The 12,480-nt window shown below is 42.0% G+C and overlaps 1 non-coding gene across 1 annotated transcript; it reads right to left on the bottom strand.

Moving 5' to 3' along the window:
- Positions 1–8,243: 8,243 nt before the first annotated feature.
- On the bottom strand, positions 8,244–8,350 carry LOC115899386. The gene has a single exon (XR_004059107.1). It is a non-coding gene; the product is annotated as a U6 spliceosomal RNA (small nuclear RNA).
- Positions 8,351–12,480: the final 4,130 nt, after the last annotated feature.

Genomic DNA, 12,480 nt, shown 5'->3' on the forward strand with positions numbered 1-12,480 from the left:
AGAGAGACTGCTGCGGACTCCGCCATAAAGGGGAGTCGCACCTCGCCTCCGCCGACACAAATCGACTGCGCCTGGAGCTTAAAGGGGAGGCGCGCGGAGGCGGGAGGGGGCGCCGCGGGAGCGGGGGTGTCGCACGCTCTGTGCGGATTGGGGCGTGCGCCTCGCGGGCTGATGCGGCGACCCCCGGACCGCGCTGGCTTCGCAGTCGGCTTCGGCTTCCGGCTCCCAGCGCTGCGCCTTGCTGCGCGGCCCGCCGCCCGCCCCGGCAGCACCGACTCTCCCCATGGACTCTGCTTCTGGAGTCAGTACGTGTCTGGACGGGTTGTTTCGAAATTCAGGGGAAGCTTGGGGCTCCTTCCCTGGGGACTGGCTCGTCCTCCCTCGCTCTTGGTGGCGGTCGAGGGAAGGGGGCGTCTGCCGCAGCTGGAGACGCAGACCGGGGCATCCCCCCAGGACTGGGCTCAGCGTCGAACGCGGACAAGGCGCCCCGCTGCTGAACTCGGTGCCCCGCTACCACGCTTCAGTTAGCCTCGAATGGCCTACAACTTTTTTTTTAAATGTACTTTTAAAAAATTCCGACTTTTTTTGTTTATATTGTTTTTAAGACAGCTTCAGAGTTTTCCTGGCCCCACCCAGGAACACTGATTTCAAAAGAAAACAAAAACAAAAACACCGAATTAAATACAGTCCTGAAGGCTGGGAGCCTGGGACGTGGCCTGCTACTCGGTTAAGGCTACATAACACAGGGTGTGGTGTCTTTCTTTTGACAATGAGTTCCAAATAAGGGAAAAAAGAGCCACCCTAGTGGGAGAACAGCTGTTGATCCAAGTGACTTGTTAATGGAAGAAGCTTTTTTTTTTTTTTTTTTTTTTTTTTTTTTTTTTTTTTTTGGCTGCTTTTTACCCCACCTACCACCTTTAAACGTGATGCTAACAAAGTTTAGGTGGCCCATTAGAGCTCATTCGGGCCTGTTGCTCTGAGAAGCGGTTTCCCCAGAAGCAAACCATTACTCATTCTCACTTGGTTTTTACATAAGCCTTGTTCAGGTGCCTTGTTCTGAAGAGATACCTTCATGTCTGCCCCGTCCCTCAACCCACACACAGACACAGGTTTTAAACCTCGGGGTTTTTTGTTGTGGTGGTTGTTCTTCCTGTTTTTGAGAGGGGTCTTACCATGTTGACTAGGCTGGACTCACACTCCTGGGCTGAAGCCATCCTTCCGTGTAGCTGGAACTACAGCTACTTGGTCTTATTTTATTGCTTGCAGATAAACCAATTTTTCATTGATTTTGTTTGGGTTAAGAGACGGTAATTTCAGAATAAGATAAGGGTGAATCCTGGTGGTTTCATGCATTCATTTAATAAAGATTTATAGGCCGGGCGCGGTGGCTCAAGCCTGTAATCTCAGCACTTTGGGAGGCCGAGACGGGTGGATCACGAGGTCAGGAAATCGAGACCATCCTGGCTAACACAGTGAAACCCCGTCTCTACTAAAAAATACAAAAAACTAGCCGGGCGAGGTGGCGGGCGCCTGTAGTCCCAGCTACTCGGGAGGCTGAGACAGGAGAATGGCGTAAACCCGGGAGGCAGAGCTTGCAGTGAGCTGAGATCCGGCCACTGCACTCCAGCCTGGGCGACAGAGTGAGACTCCGTCTCAAAAAAAAAAAAAAAAAGATTTATGAGTACCCAGGCACTATTCAAGTTGTTTGGGTTACATAAACAAAACAGACAAAAATCTTTGCTCTTGTGGATGTGAGAGAGAGGGGCAATAAATAATAAACATAATCAATAAAATCAAATAGGATAAGAATGCTAATAAAGATTATGGGGAAAACACCAAGGGAAATGGAGAAGACTACAATTAGAGGAAGTTTGAGGCAAAAAAAGGAGTTCAGTTTTGGACAAGTTACATTTTATGGTATCTATTAGAAATTGAAGTGGAGATCTTGATTAGGCAGTTGTATGTGTGAATGAGTCTAGGATTAAGGAGCGTGGTCCAAGCTAGAGGTATATGAGAGATATCAGCATTTAGATGGCGTTTAAAGCCATGAGACTGCCTAAGATCATGGGTAGGAAGTGAGTGTAAATAGAAGACGACTGAGGATGGAGCTCTGGGGACCAATGCAGCTTTAAGGCAGGGTAGTGGATGAGCCAGCCAAGGAGACTGAAAAGGAGCCGCCAGTGAAGTGGGAGACCCGAGTGAGGTGCCCTGAAGCCGAGTGAAGCTCGTAGATCTAGCAGGGAGTGCTCCTCCATGAGTGAGAACTGAGAATTGACTGTTGGATGTAGTGACATGGAGGCCATTGATAACCCTTCAGTGGAGCAATAGAGGAAAAACTTGATTGGAGTAGGTTTAAGAAAAAAATGAGAGGAGAGAAACTGGAGATGGCTAATACAAACAATTCTTTTGAGAAGTTCTCTTACAAAGGGGATCCCAAATCTGGGACAGTGACTGGTGGTAAAAGCAGAGTCAAAAGAAGATTGGAAAAAAATAGGGAGAGGCCGAGCACAGGAGGTCAAGGATGCAGTGAGCTATGATCGCATCAATGCACTCCATCCTGGGTGACAGAGTGAGACCCTGTTTCTTTAAAAAAGGAAAAAAAAAAGAAAAAAGAAAAAAGTGGTGGGGGGAGAAATACTTGTTTTTAATAGGAATGATCCAGAAGAAAAGGGAAAATTCACGTGGAAACAAGAAGTGAGAAGTGCTGGAGTGGTGTCCTTGAGAGGGAAAAAGCGTTTGAAAACTAACACACAAGTGGAAGGATCATCTGTAGACAGGAGTACAGACTGTTCATCTATGGGAACAGGCAGGCAGGTGGGTGGGCATGGTAAAAGGAGTCTTTGGAAGTTCTCTTCTGATTGCTACAATTTTCTTAGAGATGTAGAAAGGAATGCTATCAGCTGAGAGGAGGTGGGAAAGATTATGTGAAAAGGGAAGAGAAGGTGTAAAATGTCATCTAGGAGAATGAGAAGACAACGGACCAGAAAATAATTGTGTGCTTGTTGAGTGTCATGTAGGGCCCACTTCAGTTGATGGTCATGAATTTAAGTGAGACAAGTTAGTATGAGTGTGCTTCTTTCTCCAGCAATAATTAGCTCCTGGGAAGCAGGTCCAGAGTAGGCTGAGAATTCTGTTTAATCACATTTTACCAAAGGAATAAGAGCAAGGAAGTTGAGGATATAAGCAAGGGCATGATTATGATTCACCATGGAACTTAAGATGATTAAAGAGGGAAGAGTAGATATGGAGAGGTTAAGGACAGTGAAAAGGTGGTAGGATCAATAAATTGCAAGTCCTTCTGGGTTTGAGGGGTTGTAGGAGTCTAGGGAAAAGAGAGAATGATGTGGAAATATAGGAGGTATATAATAGTCTGAGGCTGGGCATAATGTCTTGTGTCTGTAAATCCAGTACTTTGGGAGGCTGGAACAGGAGGATCATTTGAGGCCAGGAGTGCGAGACCAGCCTGAGCAACATAGCAAGACCCCATTTCTACAGAAAATTTAAATATTCGTCAAGCATGGTGGTGTGCACCTGTGCACTCCGGAGGCTGAAGCGGGAGGATCCCTTGAGACCAGGAGGTGGCGGTTGCAGCAAGCCATGATCGTGCCATATATTCTAACCTGGGCAACGGAGTGAGACAATGTCTCTAAATATATATCCATATTGCAAGTCTGACTCCATTTTTTATATGTACTGACAGCTTTGAAGCCCTGCCACTCCTGTTTCTCCTGTGCAAACATAAGAAAGCCTAGATGCCTTTGATGCCAGCAGTAAGTTCAAACCGTACAAGACCCAGCCCATGTGAGAGAGCCCTCACTGTGGTCCTACCCCTTAACCACCATGACATCCTAAGATAGTCTCCTTTCTTTGCTCCCTTAAGCCATTTTTGAACCAGTTTGGGAGCCTGCCCTGCTCTCCCCAGAAAGCTGCAGTATGTGAATAAACCTTTTCACACCCTCTTGGTGTATGTGTAGCATCATCAGTCTCAACATCCAAATTAAATTTTAGGTGCAGGAGCCTATCTGGATTCTGCAGGGTGACCACAGCAATGTGGTAATTTTAGTGGGATCCATGAAATTGAGACTATGGAGGAGTGATGAAACCTAGGGTGGGATGCCACCATGGCAGTGAATGGCTAAGGGATGTGGAGGCAGGATCATTGGAAGAGAGTCAAGGACAGACTGTCATACAGATTATATGCATGTGTATTAAAAACAGTAAGACTTAGGACAAGGGAGGTGCTGGGGAAGATGTCAGTAGCAAAAGCTAAAGTCCTTGATAAATAAGACAGTGATCTGTGAGTGAGTAGGTGAGGAATGAGGAAGGTGAGTGACAACATCAGAGGACATGAGTTTTAACAAAGATAATGGGCAGGGGCAGGAATTGGAGAGGAGGGAGGAAGAATAGCTTAAAAGAGAAGCAAGGAAGAGCCCTCTCCTACCTCCCACTCCAGTGGTATGAGGGCGCTGGGAAGGCTGCAGGGACAACAGCATCCACAGGAATCAGCCAGATTGGCGTTAGGACAAGAAGGTGCAGGAGATATTTAAAGAAGCGGTTGAGGATATAGAGGATTTTGCTGATGATAGACAGAGGGCACAGTGGGACTTCTCAAGAAACTGGGGAGTCTTGAGAAGAGTTCAGAATAGGTGATGTGAAGAGCCTTGAGAGGGTCAGGTGGAAGGTGAGGGAGGCCTGGTGGTCTGGGGTTTCTCATGGTAAAGGATATAAACAAGGATAACAAGGACAAAATGTGAACCAAATGAGAAGAAATGGTTATTCGGGTTTCCTTTTAGAGTCACCCAAGACTAAATGAAATTAATGTTTTATTTGAATGGAGAAAAGTAGTTTAGAAGATTTTCATTTCAAACTTGAGTTGCTTCCCTTGTCTTCACATGCCCCAAGACCCTGGCCCTCCAGGGCCCATGTTGAGGACCTTGCACCCAGGTGGGTACAGTGAGCCCTTATATCACTGGACTTGCAGTTTGGCTATAAATTCACTTGGATGAGTCCTAAGATGGATCCAAGCAGGTTGGCCTTGGCAAATTTAGGCAAGATCCTTTCTGCCTCTGGTCTGATGTTCTCCTGAACTCTCACTGCAGAGGCCTGGCCATCCTTTATGTCATATACTGGACCTACTTTACAAACATCCAAATGTACTTGTGCTAGTACCTGTTCTTATGGCCCTTAAAAATTTCATTTTTTCTAAGTAAAAGCTAGCTAATCCAAAACTAATTCATATGGTTGTGTTCAGAGGTGCTAATTTGTGGCCTCTTAGTCGTCATCACATGTAATGTAACTTTGGCCTTCCAGAGACAAAGAAATTACTCCAGTGGGTTCCAATACAGGAAAATCAAGATCAGTGGACTTTGAACTTTCTTGTTTGCACATTCTCAAAAGAATTTTGAAAAATACATGAATTCTCTGATGTTTTATATCAACATCCAAAATTTTTATCATAAAATTAAACAATTGTAAAGGAAGTAATTTTCAGTTTTGTGTTGTAAATATTGGCATTAAAAAAAAAAACTGTGGCTGGGCGCAGTGGCTCACGCCTGTAATCCCAGCACTTTGGGAGGCCAAGGCAGGTTGATCACAAGGTCAGGAGTTCAAGACCAGCCTGGTCAAGATGGTGAAACCTCCTTCTCTACTAAAAAGTAAAAAAAATTAACCAAGTGTGGTGGTGGGTGCCTGTAATCCCAGATACTCAGGAGGCTGAGGCAGAGAATTACTTGAACTTGGGAGGTGGAGGTTGCAGTGAGCCGAGATCACACCACTGCACTCCAGCCTGGGTGACAGAGCGAGACTCCATCTAAAAAAACAAAACAAACAAACAAACAAAAACCAAAAAAATTGTCATACAACTCTTAAGTGTATCCAGTGGAATATATATAAATACCTTGATACCTTAGTATCATGCACCTTGATACTGTTTAAAGAGTATCATCCTTTAAGTTATAAGATTATTTATTTAGCTATCAGAAATATAACATTGTTCCCTTTTCTTCTTCTTGAACTTTTATAATTCTGCTTCCCTCATACAATGTTAAAGTTTTTTATTTTTATGCTTTCTAATTTATTTATTTTTTTAATCTTGCTCTGTCACCTAGGCTGGAGTGCTGTGGCATGATCATAGCTCACCATAATCTAGAACTCCTGGGCTCAAGCAGTCCTCCCATCTGAGCCTCCTTAGTACCTAGGACTACAGATACATGGCACAGTGCCCAGTCTCTATTTTTCAGCCTATCCTACCTCTCCGTATGATAGGTAATTTTTAAAATGTGATTTTAATGTTTTTTATTTTTATTTTAAAATTTATTGTAATTTTTGAATATGTAATATTTTCATTTGGTTCAAAAATAAAAACTAAATTAAAAGTATTCATTGAGAAATTTTATTCTCCCTTGTCCTACCCCCCATAGGTAATCACTTGTTTTAGTTTTAAATTTATCCTTCCAGTGCCAATTTTTTATATAAATAAAAGCAAAATTGAATATGTATTTTTAAAATTGAATATATATTTGTTTCATTTCCCCTTTCTTACCTAAAAAAAGTTACTTTATTACATTTTTTTAAAACTGCAGAATGGAAACCTATTAATTAGACTAATGAAAATGTACTAATTAGACCAACATCAAATCATACTCCTGATAAGAATCTTTCCCTTCTCTTTTGCCTTGACAGTAAGGTTAGATCACAGAATTCAGCTGACATTCTTCAAGGACATTTCGGAAACCTGTGGTGTTTTCAGTGCTTTAAATTCAATACCAATGAGAACACAGGTTGCTAATGTCGGCCCTGGGCAGATTGTGTTTTGTTTCTTCCAATATTTACAAATTGGGACATTTTACATAAACATCTAGATTTCTGGCTCTTTTGAAAATTAGATCAGCTAACCAAGCCTCTCACACACACCAACGGTGGGCTGGTGTGACCTCTGTGTGGCACTGGTCCTGTGGTCTGCTATAGACCCTCTCACTTCCTAGTTTTCTTGCTTCAGCCCTCAGCATTTATTTATCTTTCCCATCTGGTCCCTGTAGGCATTTGACTTAGTGACCTCTGAGTTAAAATCAGCAGTGACTTGGGAAAGTACACTTAAAGAGGAGCTTCTTTGAAGCTTCAGAATGGGAAGCAAGAAAAGAGCAAATGAAGAGAATAGAGAAAGAATAGGCTCTGGATTAATGATTCCATTAAAAAGAACCCATGTTTTACCTGAAATTCCTCAGATAACAGGACAAGTGAATTCTTTCCATATACTGTGTAGTCTATATTCACCTTCTCAGGCCACTAGATGATGCAGGGTATTGGTAAGCCAGGGTGGTGACTGAATTTGCACCCCAGGAAAAATGAAATCTATTGTGATTGAATCATGAGAACATAGACTGAAATGAGAGACAGAGCTCTTTTTTATCTTCTATGAAAAGGCACATTGGACATTGGAATTTAAAAATCCAGCGGTTCCCTAGTTTTCTACTAACACTACCACCAAATATTAAGAATCTGTTGTGTCCAAAATTTTATAAAATGCTGTTCAGAGTATGGAACACAAGAAACTTATAAAGTAGGACAGGTATTGTATGTATCTGCTTTTAATATAGAATACAGTGCTTTAAAAAAAGAGGAAGAATGATAAGAATTTGAAGGGAAATTACAATTTATTGTTATTTCCTTAACACCTGGCCTACAGAAGGTAATCCATAAACATTTCTTAAGAGAATAAAAGAATGAATGAATAAATAAGGCTTCCAAGAAGATAAGAAGTATAATAATAAAATAGGTTTTAAAAAGGTTTTTACCTGAAAAGCAGCATTCAAAATCTGAAACAGTCATGAATGACAATCTTTATTTTGTTCTTTATTCTTATCAGTACATTCCCTGAAGAAGTGCTGGGGTTTTTTGGAATAGTTCTTCAAGAAAATGAAACACCTATAAGAATTTGGTGCTAAGATTTTGTCTGACTTAAGGCATAACACTTTTAATTCTGGATCTTGAAATTCCTCCTAATGAAAATGTTGCACTAAAAGACTTATATTGATAATTCACAGTGACTGCAGCAATAATGTCAGAAATGAACATCACATGAGACCTGTCACATAGAAGTTACTTAAGGATTCACCTTATTGTGGTGGGTTATAGACTTCAGGAGGATATGAACTTGTCCTGAGACCATCTGATGATATTTTCAGTCTCTGGCAGTAGTCTCTGGGATTTTGTGTAAACTGTCAATGTCATAATATACAGATTTTTAAAATATGGAATGCTTCACAAATTTGCCTGTCATCGTTGTGCAGAAGCCATGATAGTCTTCTCTGGATGGTTCCATTTTTAGTGTATGAGCTGTCAAAGTGAGCATGACAATGTCATAATATTAAAATAGTATTTCACAATAGGGTTTCCCTACTCTCTTAATTTTGTGTATAAGAATATGCCATGTTCTCTGGTGGCACTACAAGAGCACTGTTCACCGGGCAATTTGTAGTGTCTTCCTTCCTTCTGATGACTAACCCTAAACACTTTCCAATTCTCTCGAGCACAAGAATAACCATCCAAGTCCAGGAAACATTTGATTCTCTCAGATGACAGTAAAGATCTTAGAGAACCCAGATGTTTCCTTGCTGATCACCCCCAGTTAGAACCAACAAATTCAGAAAATGTAATAAGGACTCCAAACTTCTTGTGGAGCATATTCTTCATCTTTTCCTGAGTTTTTTCCTGTTTTCCATGTTTCTTTTTTGCATTATAGTGGTTAGGAGCTCTACAAGAACCACTGAAAACAGATAGGCTCTCTTTGTTTAGTTCTGCCACTTTTTAGCTATATGACCTTGGGCCAGCTGTTTAAAATCTCCATGCCTCAGTTCCATCTTCAGCAACAGGAGGATTAAATGGGGTTCTGTGTTATAAAGTGCTCAGCATGATGCTTAGCACAGAGTAGGCACTGGACTCATGTAGAAGTCTGAAAAAGATGTCTAAAATGTCCTGCTATAAGGCTGTGTATGATTACTTTTTTTTTTTTTTTTGAGACAGAGTCTTGCTCTGTTGCCCAGGCTAGGATGCAGGGGCTCTATCTCGGCTCACTGCAACCTCTGCCTCCTGGGTTCAAGCAGTTCTCACATCTCAGCCTCCTGAGTAGGTGGGATTACAAGGCACCCACCACCATGCCTGGCTAATTTTTTTGTACTTTTAGTACAGACAAGTTTTCACTATGCTGGCCAGGCTGGTCTCAAACTCCTCACCTCAGGTGATCCGCTCTCCTCTGCCTCCCAAAGTGCTGGGATTACAGGTATGAACCACCACGCCCAGCCTGATTACTCTTGTTGTTGAACAAATCAATGGAGTGCCAGCATCTTCAACAAACCTTCCCAAAAAGCTTTAGGTAAAAATTTATTTTTGGGCCGGGCGCGGTGGCTCAAGCCTGTAATCCCAGCACTTTGGGAGGCCGAGACGGGCGGATCACGAGGTCAGGAGATCGAGACCATCCTGGCTAACACGGTGAAACCCCGTCTCTACTAAAAAATACAAAAAACTAGCCGGGCGCGGTGACGGGCGCCTGTAGTCCCAGCAACTCGGGAGGCTGAGGCAGGAGAATGGCTTAAACCCAGGAGGCGGAGCTTGCAGTGAGCTGAGATCCGGCCACAGCACTCCAGCCTGGGCGGCAGAGCGAGACTCCGTCTCAAAAAAAAAAAAAAAAAAAAAAAAAAAAAAAAAAAATTTATTTTTGAATTATAGGGAAATGAGCTTTCCACACAAATTAATTTTCTCAGTAAACAAAACTAGTCCCTTTAAGGCACCAACTCTTGTAAAACTGTTGACCATTGTTACATTAATAGAGATCTTTTTGAACTATGACACCCATGTCTCTGTTTTATGAAACACTGTAATGAATATAATCTAACTATTTCTTGATGCTGTAGGATTATACAATACAGAATCACACATCTGACATCTTGGAGTGGGCCAAGTGTGGCCTGCTAATACCAGAGAGGAGAAGAGAACCAGCATTGAACATGTCCGCTGGGATGGACTGGAACTTGGTGATGCTGACAGGGCCAACAAGTGTTCAAAATAGTTCCAGGTATCAGGCTATAGTTCGTGAAAGCAGTTGTCAGTGTTGGATTAGGCAGCAGCTGGATAGAATCAAGTTGACACAGAATCAGGTAGTTCAGAGGGAGAGACTCCTCTGAAATTTAGGCCAGCAGGTTGGAGGTGGTAACTGGGAAGTCTGTTCAAAGACTGCCAGGGTCTATAATCCACCACCTGTATGAAGGCAAAATTTAATTTCCAGTTGCCTGCACAGCACAGTTATCTCTAGTTATAAGAATAAGGACTCACAGAAAGAACCCAAGGTCACAGCATGTGTGGCTGGAGTTGGTTAAAAATCTTTCTCAGGTGGGAAAAGGTTGGGCAACTTGCCCAAGGTCATGCTGTGAAGTGCACACCCAGAATTCGATTACAGGCAAACTCCGTATCTGTTTCTGCTACTTAGCTCTACTCACTTTAAAATAAAACAAATGTTTCACTATTCTGGCAAACATAGAAATGACTGGATTTGTTTTTCTGATTCTAAGGAAAATTACAGCTATACAACTCCAGAGTCACATAATTCATCATTTTTGAAGGGACAAGAGTGAGTTACATATTTATCTATAAGAAAAACATGTTGTTGTTTTGAACTGATTACTATAGGGGTACCTTAAGAATTATCTGTCTTAAATTCCTAAAACCTAAAATTAAACCTTTCAAAAGGAGCCTGTGAATCGCTATGAAAATAGCACAGTTCAATTAGATTTAAATTAAACATTGGTTTCAAATTTGGGATACTAAAAATAAGTTATTGTAACTGCGAATTTTAAATTATTTTACCCATTAAAAAATCTAAATTCATATATTCAAAATTTGATAATGAGCTAAAAACATTTAGTTCAAAGGAGCTACATTTTCATGATATGAAAAACAGAACGTTTGTTCTTCCTCATCCTCTGACTCTCAAAAAAAAAATAAAAACCCAGAATATTATTAAGAAGGAATGATTAGGCTAGGCATGGTGGCTCACACCTGTAATCCCAGCACTTTGGAAGGTCAGTGAGGGTGGATCATGAGGTCAGGAGTTCAAGACCAGTCTGGCCAAGATGGTGAAGCCCTGTCTCTACTAAAAATACAAAAAAATTAGCCAGGCACAGTGGCAGGTGCCTGTAATCCCAGCTACTTGGGAGGCTGAGGCAGGAGAATCGCTCAAACCTTGGACGGCAGAGGCAATGAGCCGAGATCTCACCACTGCATTCCAGCCTGGGTGACAGAGTGAGATGCTGTCTTAAAAAAAAAAAAAAAAGTAGTGATCTATCAGGGTTCTTGTTTTAAATTATTCTTAGAAGATTACTATTTTGTTACTTAAATTACCAACAATAAAAGGATTTCTATTTGAATTCAGGTATTTTTCACTTTATATTCTCCATTATTGCCTTCCTGAGATTCAGTTGTAAAGAAGACTAAACTTGCCTCCACTCTAATCCTGCATTTCCTCTTTCCAAAAAGGCATTTCCTCTCGATTACTCCACTTCAAGCTCTAAATATGTGTCAGTTCTGGGACCGTGAACAATGATTGTGTTTTGCGAAAACAGGTTTAAAAATATCAAATAGGTGAAGGAAGCTGCAAGTAGAGTCTTGGCCAGGCAATGGGCCAGCAAGTTGGAAAAACAGGAGTCGAGAAGGACCCAAGAACTAAAGGACAAATTAGTGACCTAGAAGCCAAAGGCAGGCAGAATTTAGAGTATGCGAGAAACTAGGCATGCAGATAGCAACAAAAGAGATCAGAAACCCCAAAGGAGAATGCTTTAGAAGACCAGGCATGCCAAAAGTCAGGCAGGGTTAGGAACCCAGTGAGTAGAAGGAGTGGTCAGGAGGTAAGAGCACAGTCTCAGCAAGAGGTAGGGGCAGCCGAAGTCAAGCACCCAAGCAAAGAAGCCTCCAATGAGACCTTGATTCTCAGGCCAGTGTCCTGCCTGGGACTGTCAGAAGAAGTAGAAAAAGACACCTAGTTGCCCAGAGAATACAGACTTGGACCGACCAGAGCAGGTCTTTCCTTTTCCTGCTGTTAACAAATGATTTGGCTCCATGACTAGATAGTTGGCGAATTTTCTTCACTTTTGGATGCTTTTATCCTGACACACTCTGCTGCTCTCTTCCTAGGTAATGTAGAGTTCTTAATCGGTACCCACAGATGCTGCACTGATTCAACTTGGCAAGAGACTTAGAGCGTCTCAGGACAAGTTGGAAACTGAAAATAGATTCTGCCCGTTGACTCAGCAGGATTGGGGGGTTGCCTCTTAATAATCACACACCAAGTTAGAACTTGTCAGTCTAAGATGTGCTATTCCATTCCAGTGTGGTCTCATTTTGTTCCAAAGGTGGTTTTCTTTTTTAAAAACAGAAGTATTGACAGCTGGTCTCATGTTATATTTTTCCTCTTTATAGACTCTAACAAAGTTC

Source organism: Rhinopithecus roxellana, chromosome 8 (assembly GCF_007565055.1).
Source record: "Rhinopithecus roxellana isolate Shanxi Qingling chromosome 8, ASM756505v1, whole genome shotgun sequence".
Taxonomy (NCBI): Eukaryota; Metazoa; Chordata; class Mammalia; order Primates; family Cercopithecidae; genus Rhinopithecus; species Rhinopithecus roxellana.